Source organism: Ooceraea biroi, chromosome 11, assembly GCF_003672135.1.
Source record: "Ooceraea biroi isolate clonal line C1 chromosome 11, Obir_v5.4, whole genome shotgun sequence".
In the NCBI taxonomy this organism is placed as follows: Eukaryota; Metazoa; Arthropoda; class Insecta; order Hymenoptera; family Formicidae; genus Ooceraea; species Ooceraea biroi.
This window is the reverse complement of record NC_039516.1, coordinates 7796210-7809188: the sequence shown is the minus strand read 5'-3', so window position 1 is coordinate 7809188 and position 12979 is coordinate 7796210. Positions and strand designations below refer to the sequence as shown.

The 12979-nt window shown below is 35.5% G+C and overlaps 1 protein-coding gene across 1 annotated transcript in view; it reads left to right on the top strand.

Moving 5' to 3' along the window:
• The window catches only part of LOC105283087 (laccase-2), a 138832-nt gene that overhangs the window by 63848 nt on the left and 62005 nt on the right, over positions 1-12979 (top strand). The window lies entirely within an intron of this gene.

Genomic DNA, 12979 nt, shown 5'->3' with positions numbered 1-12979 from the left:
TTTATAACTTTTTAACAAACAACGAGCGACGGCTAAAACTTCTTTAAGGTCACTCAGGAGGGTAACCTTGACAACATATATCAAGGTCAAGATCATCGGGGCTGGGTCCGTTAAAGTACATAATTACCCCAGATACAATGAATTATGTTTAGAGAAATTGGATAACGTACAATTTCATATAGAAGAAACAGAGAATGATAACGAGTGTGTATTCGATGATTGTAACTTATTAAATAAAGACATTGAAATGCAAGAGACCGAAGATAATGTAGATCAAAATAATAATGTAAATCAACATAAGGCAATGTTAACTCAGATTATCGATGAAAGTTCTTATGATTACGAGCAGTTTACAATATATCCTTTATATGAAGAAAAATCAAATAAAACTGATACCGCTTTATATCAAATGTTAAAGATTCAAGATTTACCCTTGAATGATCGTGAAAAATATTTAGATTTATTGTGTTTTCCTGATTTATTTCCTTTTGGTATAAATGGGCAACACGAAACTAGACAAATTAAAATTCATGATCATGAAGTTATTAAATTACGTTTAATATCTAAACATTCACAATGTAGATTAAATATACAATACTTATTGTTTTTGTTAAATAATGCAAATATTCGTCAATTAAGTCGTGGTATTTATCATAAAATGAATATAACTAATTTACGAGATTGTTACACGGCTTCAGAATATCTAGAAGCAATGCAAAAAGATTTATTGGAATCAAACCTGAGTACAATATTCTCCACTCTAAGAAATACGGAACAATATTGGCGTAAACCTAGAAGTGATTTAAATTGTATGACGCAACATTATGGACCTGCGACATGGTTTTTAACATTGAGTCCTGCTGAATGGTTATGGGATGATTTAGATGAATATATCCGCGAAGTTAATAGATGGAATAATGATACCTCATCTACTAGTGTACTCGTTGCTAGAGATCTTGTATCGACGTCCAGATTTCTCGACAATAAGTTACAAGGAATGCTTGATTTTATTTGTTCTAAGGATCATGCTATTGGAGAAGTGACACATTACTTCTGGCGAAGAGAATATCAAGGTAGAGGTATACAACATTTTCGTTTATTAATTTGGATTAAAAATGCGCCGATTATTGGCGAATCTTCTGCTGAAGAAATTTCCAAGTTTATTTTGCAACATGTTAGCTGTAGGATGCCGAATCAGATTATTTCACCATTGTTATATAGGCGAGTCAATACACATCAACGACACAAACATGATTATTGTCTTTGTTCTAAAAAAGTAGGACGTAAAGTACTTCGTATATGTCGTTTTGGATTTCCTCGTCCTGTCACGAAAACGTTGATTATAAGAGATGTAGTAAGTTCGATAGCAGGTAAAAAACAATTGAAACATAGAAGCAGGCTTTATGACCTTCCTCGAGAGGAGGATGAAACTGATATAAATGATTTTAAAACAGTAATAAGATAACTGAGTAACAAAGGCGAGACTTCGCGCCAAGGAAGTTAAAACAAGCTAGGGGTATATAAAGTCTAGATAGACAACTGAACTGAAAGTGTAATACGGTGTAGTACAAAAAGTGTAAATATAATGTTACCAAATCCCTACAAGAGTGTGGGAAATGACACAACGGAACAAAGGTCATCAACGAAGGAACGAAACGTATTAATAATCTCGAATATATTTTCCTCTCTCCAAAGTTACAAAGCTTCCGTCCGTTACAAATCGCTACTAAAAAGCAGGCGGCCAACGCTAGGGCTAGTCTTCGTGGTAAAGGTGGTATGCCTACCGAGGCGCGCTATCTAGTCGTGACTTGCGTGGCACTGCTTGGAGTCGCCACAAGAGACACGGTAGTATCTCGCACCAAGTGTACGCGAAGCGAGACCGACTGTGTATCTTTACGCGAAGCGGCGATTTCAGAGACCCTTAAATTATTAGATCTTAACAACCGCTGATCCGATCGGGAGCGCCGCACTTGGGCACAGTACAATTGGACACGTTGCAAATGAACACGTTGCAAATGGACACGACAATTTGCATACGGTTCAATTGGACACCGTTCAGTTGCGCACAGTTTCATTAGGACACAGTGGCTTTTGGACACGTAAGAAAAATCGTATCGGTCAGTTGGATACCGTTCACTTGGACACCGTTCAATTGCGCACCGTTCGTTTGGACACAGAAAGCTTCGCACCGTTCACTTGGACACTGTTCACTTGCGCACCGTTCAGATGGACACCGTTCATTTAGACACGGATAGATATATACCATTTATTAGGATGCTTAGAATATATGTACCGCGTATGTTTAAATATGGTACAAATGGAAAGGAATAAAAATAATTTAGAAAAATATAATCAATGTACTTATTGCATTTTAGGTAATTATTTAGAATATAATACGGGCCTCACTTCAAAAATTAATGAATGTATGCTTATTGGACGTGTTTTTGCACAAAACGAAAGAATCTGGCAGAAAAAATTGGCGGTCTGCCCCGTGAAGCGAGATATTAATTGTTAAAGTTGGTGACTCTTCAGGTTAGGATATCTGTCATACCGACGAAATGTAGCGACACGAGCATCTTCTGTGGTCACCTGCGCATGCTCCGTGGCTACATGCTCGTGACAAAAGTGCGCGAATTTGAACGCGTGTGTACTTGCAATGAAAATTAGTGCGATTCCAAATAGGTTTTCAATTCATGTGAAGCGAGGTTCCACGCAAAGCAAGGTTCTATATTGTAACTTCCACGCAGTACTTTTGGTCACCCCAAAGTTTTGTTAGTTATTTTATGTGGAAGAGTACTAGGTGACGGGCGAAGCCCGTCTCCTCGTGCTCTTCCACCCAAGCATATACTTTCCCAGTGTAAACTTTCTTACTTTAATATTATTAATTTTTTATATATGTACCATATTTAAACATACGCGGTACATATATTCTAAGCATCCTAATAAATAGTATATATCTATTCGTGTCTAAATGAACGGTGTCCAACTGAACAGTGTCCAACTGAACGGTGCGCAATTGAACGGTGTCCAAGTGAACGGTGTCCAACTGAACGGTGCGCAAGTGAACGGTGTCCAAGTGAACGGTACGCATCTTTCTGTGTCCAAACGAACGGTGCACAATTGAACGGTGTCCAAGTAAACGGTGTCCAAGTGAACAGTGTCCAAGTGAACGGTGTCCAACTGACCGATACGAATTTTCTTACGTGTTCAAAAGCCACTGTGTCCTAATGAAACTGTGCGCAACTGAACGGTGTCCAATTGAACCGTGTGCAAATTGTCGTGTCCATTTTCAACGTGTCCAATTGTACTGTGTTCAAGTGATATATACCCGATCCGATCAACTTCTAAATAGGCTCAATAGATAGTTTGGGTTTGCATTATATAATAAAAGTGTTTTTAGTTTTCGTGTAGGTGGCGTAGGAGTAGAGATATTGCAATGTAAAGTCTGATTTGGCAAATTTACATTTAAGGTAACACCTATGTAACCGGCTGAAAAAGAGGTCTATTTTTAGGAATTGTTTTGATTTACTGAATCGTGCTGTTAAAAAATGAGTTTGATAACTTTATGAGGCATGTCAAAAAGTACAAAAAATAATTTTTTCATAATTAAATTTTACAAAATGGTGGATCTGCAGCAGTATGAAGGAGACAGTCGATTTGGCAAGGTGGTCCGCGGCTAGCAGCATAAATGCCGTAATTTTTGGTTTAGAACAAAAAACAATTTTTTTCATTTTCTTTACTCCAATACTTAGAGAAATACGTAGCCGTTTTTGAAAATATTGATTTTTGATAAAATGGCGGAGTTTTAAAAAAAATCAATTTTTTCACAAAAAAAGTCGAGTAAAATCAGCTGTAACTAAAAAAATTTTTAACTTATCAAAAACATCCTACGTATTTCTGTAGAAAATTGTATTTATTAGATACTGTTAAAATTTGAAGTAAATTGGTTAAAACTTGTTTGAGTTCTACTGCTAGCCAACTTTAAAAATGCTGTTTTGAGAAAAACGCGTTTAAAGTTTCGAATGTTGATATTTTTAGATTAACTATTGAAAGTTTTTACTTGTAGTGAATTTATCTTTAGTCTGCGATCTCAGAACCATAAAGTTGCCCTTCAACAGCAAGATTTTCATCCTCTTCGTCTTTTCTCGCAGATTGTAAGCTCGAGCGAGCCTCTTTCGCTGCATCGCTGAGTGAGCGATCGGAGAGCTTGATGCTTTTTGAAGTATATACTTTCTTTCCTTTGTCACTCATTGTCACTTTTACACAAAACTTTACAAAATAATTATTAAACAACGGTATTTAAATTATACAATAAGAATCAAGGAGATGCTCAATGCGCGTCCGACTAGCGTCTTGTCAACAGCTGTAGTGCGAGTTATACTAATACATCTGAAAGAAATAGAGTACTCACAACATCAATACGCTTATTCGACAGCTTAGAATCGTCACAGATACCTGCAGGTAAAATTATTTGTACCCTACGAACCCAAATGTTTCGAAGTACCGCGCGCTCTAGCAGCACTGTGGTGAGGCGCTTGGCGCGAGAGCCTATAACTTTGGGAAAAAAAGTTTTATTGCCATAAAACCACTTGCACTTCATTTTTAAGACCTTAAAGTGTGTTTAAAAAAAACGATTTTTTGAAAATTTTACATAGGTGCTACCCCTTAAGAAACGTCGTTATCATTATCGTCGTTTGTACAGTTCGTTTTTTCAATCTTAGATGGCAGCAGCAGCCGGTCTCTTGCACGTACATGCACGCACCCACATACACCTACGCACACCCACGCACACCCACCCACCCACACACACACATCTTTTTTTCAACTTACAATTTATTGCTTTTTTTAATAATATTTTAATAATAAAGTTATAAACAAATGAAGTTTCGCGAACGGCTAATCGCAGTAAAACTCGTGACATTGCTCTGATCATGAATAATTCGATCGTTTTGGGTTTTATTTAAAATATTTCTAGATAGCATCGCGCATACGAGCAGATGCATACCTATCTCGATCGCGTTATGTTAATCAAGTTTTGGTAAATATGCATAAAAGGTTTGACCTCACCGATGACCTTGACCTTGACATATGTTGTCAAGGTCATCACTCTGAGTGACCTTCAAAAGGTTTTAGCCGGCGGTCGTTGTTTATTAAAAAGTTATTAACAAAAACAGGTTTACTTATTTTACATGAATTTTGAGCTTTGTATGCGAAGTGAGGACTTCACTGTGACATATATTATAAAGTAAAGTACATGGGTGAACACAGTGTGTTCCGCCCCCCCCCCTGCGGGGGGGCTACACTTCCGAAAAAAATAACCTAACCTAACCCAAACCTATCTCTGCTTTAAAACGAAAATTTGAGCGACAGCTAAAACATTTAAAAGCAGAAATCCGTGCCGTGTACCAGGTAATCAAAATCTGTACGGTGAAATCTGTAACAGCGGATCCGGTGGGGGAGGGGCAAAGCTCCTCCTCCCCGCCCTCCCGCGAAGCGGGCTGAAAATGAGCGTGTGTGTCCGGGACTCCAGTTTCGGAAAATATAACCTAACTCAAAACCTATTTCTGATTTAAAGGTAAACTTCCATCAAATATACTCTTTCGTAAACGTATATGGTATCGTAAAATTATGCTCTATTCATTAACCTTTTTTTAATAACTTTTTAACAAACAACGAGCGATAGGTGAAACCTAGTGCGGGTTATTCGGGAAGGTGACTTTTGTAATATATGTCAAACTCAAGTCCTTGCTTTGCGTAGACAGCTGAAAGTTCGTGCAAAATGCATTAAACTTCTTTTGTTAATAACTTTTTAATAAACAATGACCGCCACCTATAACCTTATGAAGGTCATTCAGGAGAATGACCTCTATAACATATGTCAAGGTCAAGGTCATCGGTGAGGTCGGACCTTTTATGCATATTTACCCAAGTTTTTTACGAGAAGATTTTTGGCATCCCTATGGGTTTTCTATTATCGCCAATATTAGCAGATATAGTGATGGAAGATCTGGAAGTTTTTTGTATTGACTTTTTTAGTTTTACATTATTGACTTATTATAGATATGTTGACGATATATTCACAATTTTACCGGTTGCCAAAGTTGACGAAGTAGTTCACGTTTTTAATAGCTATCATCACAGATTGCAGTTTACTATTGAAACTGAACATAACAATTCACTGAACTTTTTAGACACTACAATCATCAGAGTGAATAATGAGTTAATAACCAACTGGTATTAGAAACCGACGTTCTCTGGGAGGTATATCAATTTTTTCTCGAATCATTCTAACTAACGTAAAATTAGTGTAGTCAAAGGTTAGGTTGATAGAGCTTTTGCAGTTGTCTGACCCACGCTTTCATTCTTCTAACATTGATTTGGTTCGCAAAATTTTGTTAGACAATTGCTATCCGATTGATTTCATCAACAAACAAGTTAACAAAAGAATAAAGGAGATCAAATACAGAGGCCAGTTGGTTGACAACGCTAACATCGACGGCGGCGACATTTTAAATAACTTTGTTAAACTTCCCTACATTGGAAATATCAGTGAAGTTCAGAGAAAATCTTAAGAAATACGGCTTTAACACTGTGTTTTCTGTCACGACCAAATAAAATCATATTATAAGGCTAGGTAAAACAAAATCACGAAAAAACAAAAGATGGGAGTTATTTATCAGTTAGATTGTAAAAGCTGCGATTCTTGTTACATAGGCCAAACGAAGCGAAATTTAGAAACACATATTAGGGAACATATGACGAACATCAATAAACATGTAGATTATCATTCTGTGGTGAGCAAACATCGTCTCAATTATAATCATGATTTTGACTCAAATGTCAGAATCGTATACCAGGAAAATCATGTTAAAGAGAGAGAGATAGCCGATATGTTTTTTATTAAACGTAATGATAAAACCATTAATTCGCAGAATGCCATTGAGAATTTACCGCCTGTAAGAAGTTAGCCCCCACTTTTAGAATTAATATATTTAAATTAAATTAAATTTAAACAGCCGCGAAAAATTAAGATCAAATTGAAGTGTGCGCGATGCGCGGGACCTCTTCGACCCACCGTCACTGAACGCGGGAAAATTCTACACAAGAATAGGATAACTAAAACCCTTCGTGGCGCTGAAACTACGCCACCTTCGACATTTTGCAAGAGGAATATTCGTCTCAGAATCACCTCAGGAATCTACCATTAACCGGTGATACGGTAGGTCTGGAACACCCTGTATTTGAATTTATTAACAATTTCGTAGAAAAAGGTCCATGCAAATCAATTTATAGACAACGGGCAACATTATTACGTAAAATAGAATATTTTGTTACCACAAACGCGTCTAATGTAATAACAATAAATGCAGTTTCAAACGTATCTAATTTATGTGAATTTTTGTTTAAGGAACAGCCAACTTGTACATTAATAAAGGAATGCGATAATTGCAAAAAAATAACATTACAAAATCTAGCTCTTTTTAATCTTGATTTTGAAACAATCCAATTACACGGATACAATTATATAACTCAGGCTATACAGAATTATATAACCAATAATTATAAAATTTGTACAAAATGTGAAAAACATATAGCATTAAGAGCAAACTATCACTCACACCTATTAATGGAATGTATTGGAGATACCAACGTAAAAATAGCATTAAAAACTTTTCCAAAGACAATTGAACTTAATGACTCATCATTTTCTTTGGTTGGTGTTATACATTACAGCGGCGGACCCAATGTAAACTCAGCCGGACATTATACAGCTTACACTTTGCATGCAAATAAATGGATTCTTTTCGACGATTTGTTAACCAAATGTCCGTCTGTTACTGAAGACACTACTGTAAATCCAGTAATATGTTTATACGCAAACATTAATTGAAAAGCAAAGATTGAATCTTTTAAAATTAGTATTATAATTACAATTATAATGAACTTAAATTTGATGTTCTCTTTTATTTTTTATTTAATGTTTCGTCTATGTTTTATTGTATAATGTTTATTGTATTGCATGTGAATGTTTCATTAAATTCGAATTTGCGCTTAGATCTTAAGTTTTCTTAAAGTTAACTTTTCTTAAAATATACGTTAAAGCAAAATAATAAAGCGAAAAAGTTAAAAATTTCTCAAATAAAAAATAAAATAAAAAAACAAAAAAGTTAAAAAATACAAAAAAACAAGATCTGTTTCAATAACCTCTACCTTGCTGCGGTGGAACAGCTTATGTGCATATAAGCACACGACAAAGAGAGGTATAATTACATAATAGACAAAAACTTATTATATTAAAAAAAGATACAAAATATTTTTACTTTTAATTTTATTTCTATCAAAGTGGTAATAACACTTTGTCTCAAGTATAATAGCAGTGCGAAGTTTTCCATATTAAATATGTTTTTTTGCTTGTGTTGAAACATTAATATTATTTTCTTCTCTTTATCTTATTTACATTCTCTTTAAACTCTCGAGCTAAAGGTACAGAAGACAATTCGAATGTCGAATTGAAGACAATTGTGCCGGACAATTCGAATGTTGTGCTGACTTGTGCTAAGCTAGCACAACTCAGATATGCAGTATCATCTACGTGGAAGAACTAGAAACCCGAATTACGGACATAGAAGCTGCGCGCTAAGGGCCACGCACAAGAGTAAAGTGCCCTTAATATCGTTGTGCCGGACAATTCGAACGTTGTGCTGACTTGTGCTAAGCTAGTACAACTCAGATATGTAATTTTGTAGTATTTAAGTACCTACTGTGAAGATAAACCGTATTTAAAATTGTCGAAAATTCTTTTTTGTCATAACTTCTTTTGTTACCATTATTTAGGAGTAATACTTTAGCACACTGTTAGCACAACCTAGCACAACCTAGCAGAAGTGAAAAATTGAAAAAATCCAAAGTGGGGGGCTGGCCTAAACAATGGTTGTTTTCCACTTTTGAACTTAGTTTGCATATTACGAATGTAATATTCTAGCACAATGTAGCACAAACCTAGCACAATTCAGCACAACTCTCAAAATATATTAATTCTAAAAGTGGGGGCTAACTTCTTACAGGCGAATTTACCTCTCGTATGTGACAATATTTTGAAGGCTGTTTGAATTTTTCGGCTATCTGAGACCTGACTCATAACAAGTTTCTTCTCAGATGAAGATGGATGTTTGTCTGACAAGGAAGGTATCCCAGGTGTCCCTCTCCGATTTTAATGAAACTTGGTGGGTTTGTAGAGAGGGTCAAAATATTCGATCCGTGTTTTTTGTATTGGCAACGAAACATGTTTAAGAGGTGAAATCAACCCTCGAAAATCGATGAAATTTTCGTTTTTCGGCTATAACTTCTGAACGAATCATGATAGCGCAATTTTGTAAATATACAAAATGTACAGAATTTCGAAAGCTATCTATCGACATAAAACTTAATTTTTTTGTATTAAAAAATACGAGTTCTGGAACTCAACTTTTTTATTTTTCCACTAATAAACATGAAATTTTTCTAATGGAGAGGTTTTATTTATAAGAAAAAGTGTAATAATGCATTTTTGTTCCTACATGTTAGACAAAATCGAAAATATATTTTAACTATGCAGGAGTAGCGAACTTGCAAGCTGTAGTGGTGCCGCACGTTGACCATGTTGCGTGTATTATCATTAGCGAATACGAATTCGCTGTGCAGTAGTTGCATAATGTCAAGTTATTAAACGGTGGAATATTCGAAAAGGCGAAAAAAATTAAACCAAGATATAGAGTAATTGAAAGTCAATACGCAATAACGTATTAGAAAAAAGAATTTGTCTACGGAGTTTTAAGTTTTTACGGACTAAACGAAAAAATATTAACAAGAAATCTTTTCTTCGCCAGGGAGTTCTAAATTTCAGATGCATATTTTAATCGCGACACTGGCAATATCTGATGGTCGGATATAAAAAAAAATATATTCTTGCTTGCGTGGTCTTTTCTCCTCTTTGTCTTATTTAATTTTGTCGGTTACATTCTACAAGTTAGTTTCGAAAATTGTCTAATTTATAAGGTATTTTATTGCATTGTACATTTCGTTATATGTATTTTTTACTTTTAGAATGTGACTTATTTATTTTGTAATTATTGAACTGTGCACTTGAAAAGGACCGGAATCGACGGTCGAAACGTTGTGCTAAATTGAAATCATTCCATCGCCAACTTGGTCATTAATATAGGATTTTTACTTGATTGGTACTGGCGAATTATTGAACTTGTTTTGGATTAATCAAGTATTGTAGAGACTTGAGTTCATCAATTCGCGATATAGCTCAGATCACGAATAACTCGATCGTTTTGGTTTTTAATCATCATTCGGCGTAATAATTGTTCCAAATAAAATCCTAATTTAATAAAATAGCTGGTTAATTGGAATACTATCGTATGGTTCTCTGGTTGGCATTGTCTCACAAGTGACATTTCACTCATTTCAATATCGACAAGTGACTTTTTCGAGAACTTATCGAGCGGTTGTATGGCAATTTCTCATCAGTTTTCGACGCGGCAACATCAACGCATAATATTTCCGAACTTTAGGTAATATAGCGCATCATCACTCAAATATTATAAGAAAGTCTTTATTAGAGTATTTCTAGGTAGCATCGCGCATACGAGCAGATGCATACCTATCTCGATCGCGTTATTGTAAAAACTTGTATTTGTGATTCTAGAAAAATTTGACATGATATTATTTTATTAAAATTTATTTATTCCGATGAATAAAATGGGAAAATAAAATCATCCATCTGTTAGGTTATATTAATTCGCTTTCTTCTTTTAACTTCCTTATCAGTCAATATCTTTTTCTTTCATAAATTATAATACACAGGATGTCCCATTTTATCTTATTTTTATTATACAGGGTATTTCCTAAGTAAGTAGACAAACTTAAAGAGGATATTCCTTGGCTTATTTTAAGAAGAAAAGGTCATATAAACATATGTCCTAAACTGCTTTGTTTTCCAAAAAACAGTACATCACTGTTCTCGTTCACTTTTCGTTTATTATAGAACAGTTTGTGTTATTGCAAATGAAACAAATGAAAAACAATAGTAACCAAAAAGAAAAATTATAACGAAAAAGAAAATAGTAACTAAAAAGAAAAATAATAACATCACAGTAACTGCTGAAAATGTCCACCTGCAGCCATGATACACGCCTCAACTCTCCTTTCCATTGATTGACGTACACGCTCAAAAATATCTGGAGTGTCTGAAACGAGTGTTCACTTGCGGCGCCGCGAGACCATCCCTACTCCATCCCCACCGCTGTTGACTCGTACTGAAAAAGCACGCTATCCGAAAAGTGAACGAAAACAGTGATGTACTTTTTTTGGAAAACAAAGCAGTTTAGGACATATGTTTATATGACCTTTTCTTCTTAAAATAAGCCAAGGAATATGCTCCTTAAGTTTGTCTACTTACTTAGGAAACATCCTGTATATAATATTTATATATCATAATATACTGGGTGAGTCATTTAAAATGTTACAGACTTATATCTCGGTAATGAAGCAGTTTAGACAAAACTGTTTCAGACAAAAGTTGCAGGGTTGAAAGGGGGCCATTCAGTGGCAGTAACAGATTGGTCATTCGAAGTCATTTTCAAGGTCATTTGAAGGTCAAGTCCAATTTTTTAAACAGAAATCTATACTTTTTATTGCAGACTCTGCTTCTCCGTCGAAAAGTAAATAACTTTTGTTCGAAACATTTTTTTAAAAACGCCCTCTTTATCCCGAAAACTCAGGTTCAAACTTTGGCGGACCAATGATAATAACTCGCTTTATAAAAGACACTGAAGTTTTTTTTAGTATTTTACTGTTTACTGTCAGCATTAGCGTTACCCAGTGTGCACCACGTGGAGGTTGCTGATCGGATTTGCACACCTTGTGGCCCTGAAAAGGGCCGGTTGCTCCGCTTTACACTAATCCATGCGATGTTCAAAATGTCCTCCAGCATTTTCTAAATATAATATAATTCTTGTTCTGAAATTACGTACTGCTTTTCGTAACGTATCTCGAGTGATCTCCAAACATGCTCTTCTTATTCTTTGCATCATGTTTTCCTATTTTCTGGCCACCAAGATCACCAGACTTGAATCTTCTTGACTTTTTTTCTGGGGTTATGTGATAAATGTGGCTTACGAAGACGCGTCAACTACAATAGAAGACATGTCATGCGCAGTCATTCCGCATGACCAAGTTTCATATCACAGTCATTTTACGGCTATTGATTGACTGTTAGCAGAAAGGTTAGTTTCCGGACTATTTTAGAAGTATGCTAAAGCGATCTAAAGTGTTGTTTTATGCGAATATCTTTTTATTTGGAAATAGCACGCAGGAATTCTCAGCGTGTCATTTCTCTCCTCTGACGTCATAATTCAACATGGCCGCGGTGACTATCCAGGAGCCTTAAAAGAGTAGTACTTAACTCTTAAAGCAATATTAAAGTGACAACACTAGCGTTATATTATATTGATTCAGAAGAAACATATTTTGTATTTTGAATAAAAATGTAGATGTATGGATGTATTTTAAATAAAAAAAATGAATATATTAGATAAATTTTTCTTTCGATCATACTGGCTAACATATGCTAGATGGTCAGCAATGGATAAACTAAAATCTCTGTTTTTTCAAACGCGATATACTGCACGCCGACGGGATTTGTCAGTCTAATGATGCAGCAACCGTTTTTTCCCTTTACCACGAGAGAAAATCGTCGATGAAGTTAGAGAAGAGCGTTTCGTCTTAAGATCATCTGCAGACTCATCAGTAGGGCTGTGCAGACGATCCCTTGCCCTAGACGCTGGGATACACGAAGATGTTAAAAACTCGTATATATATATATCAAATTGTGCCGTACAGAGTACTCGCGAGAAAATCCACAAGCCCCCCCCCCCCCCACGCGGCTCTCTAACTTCATCGACGATTTTCTCTCGTGGTAAAGGGAAAAAAC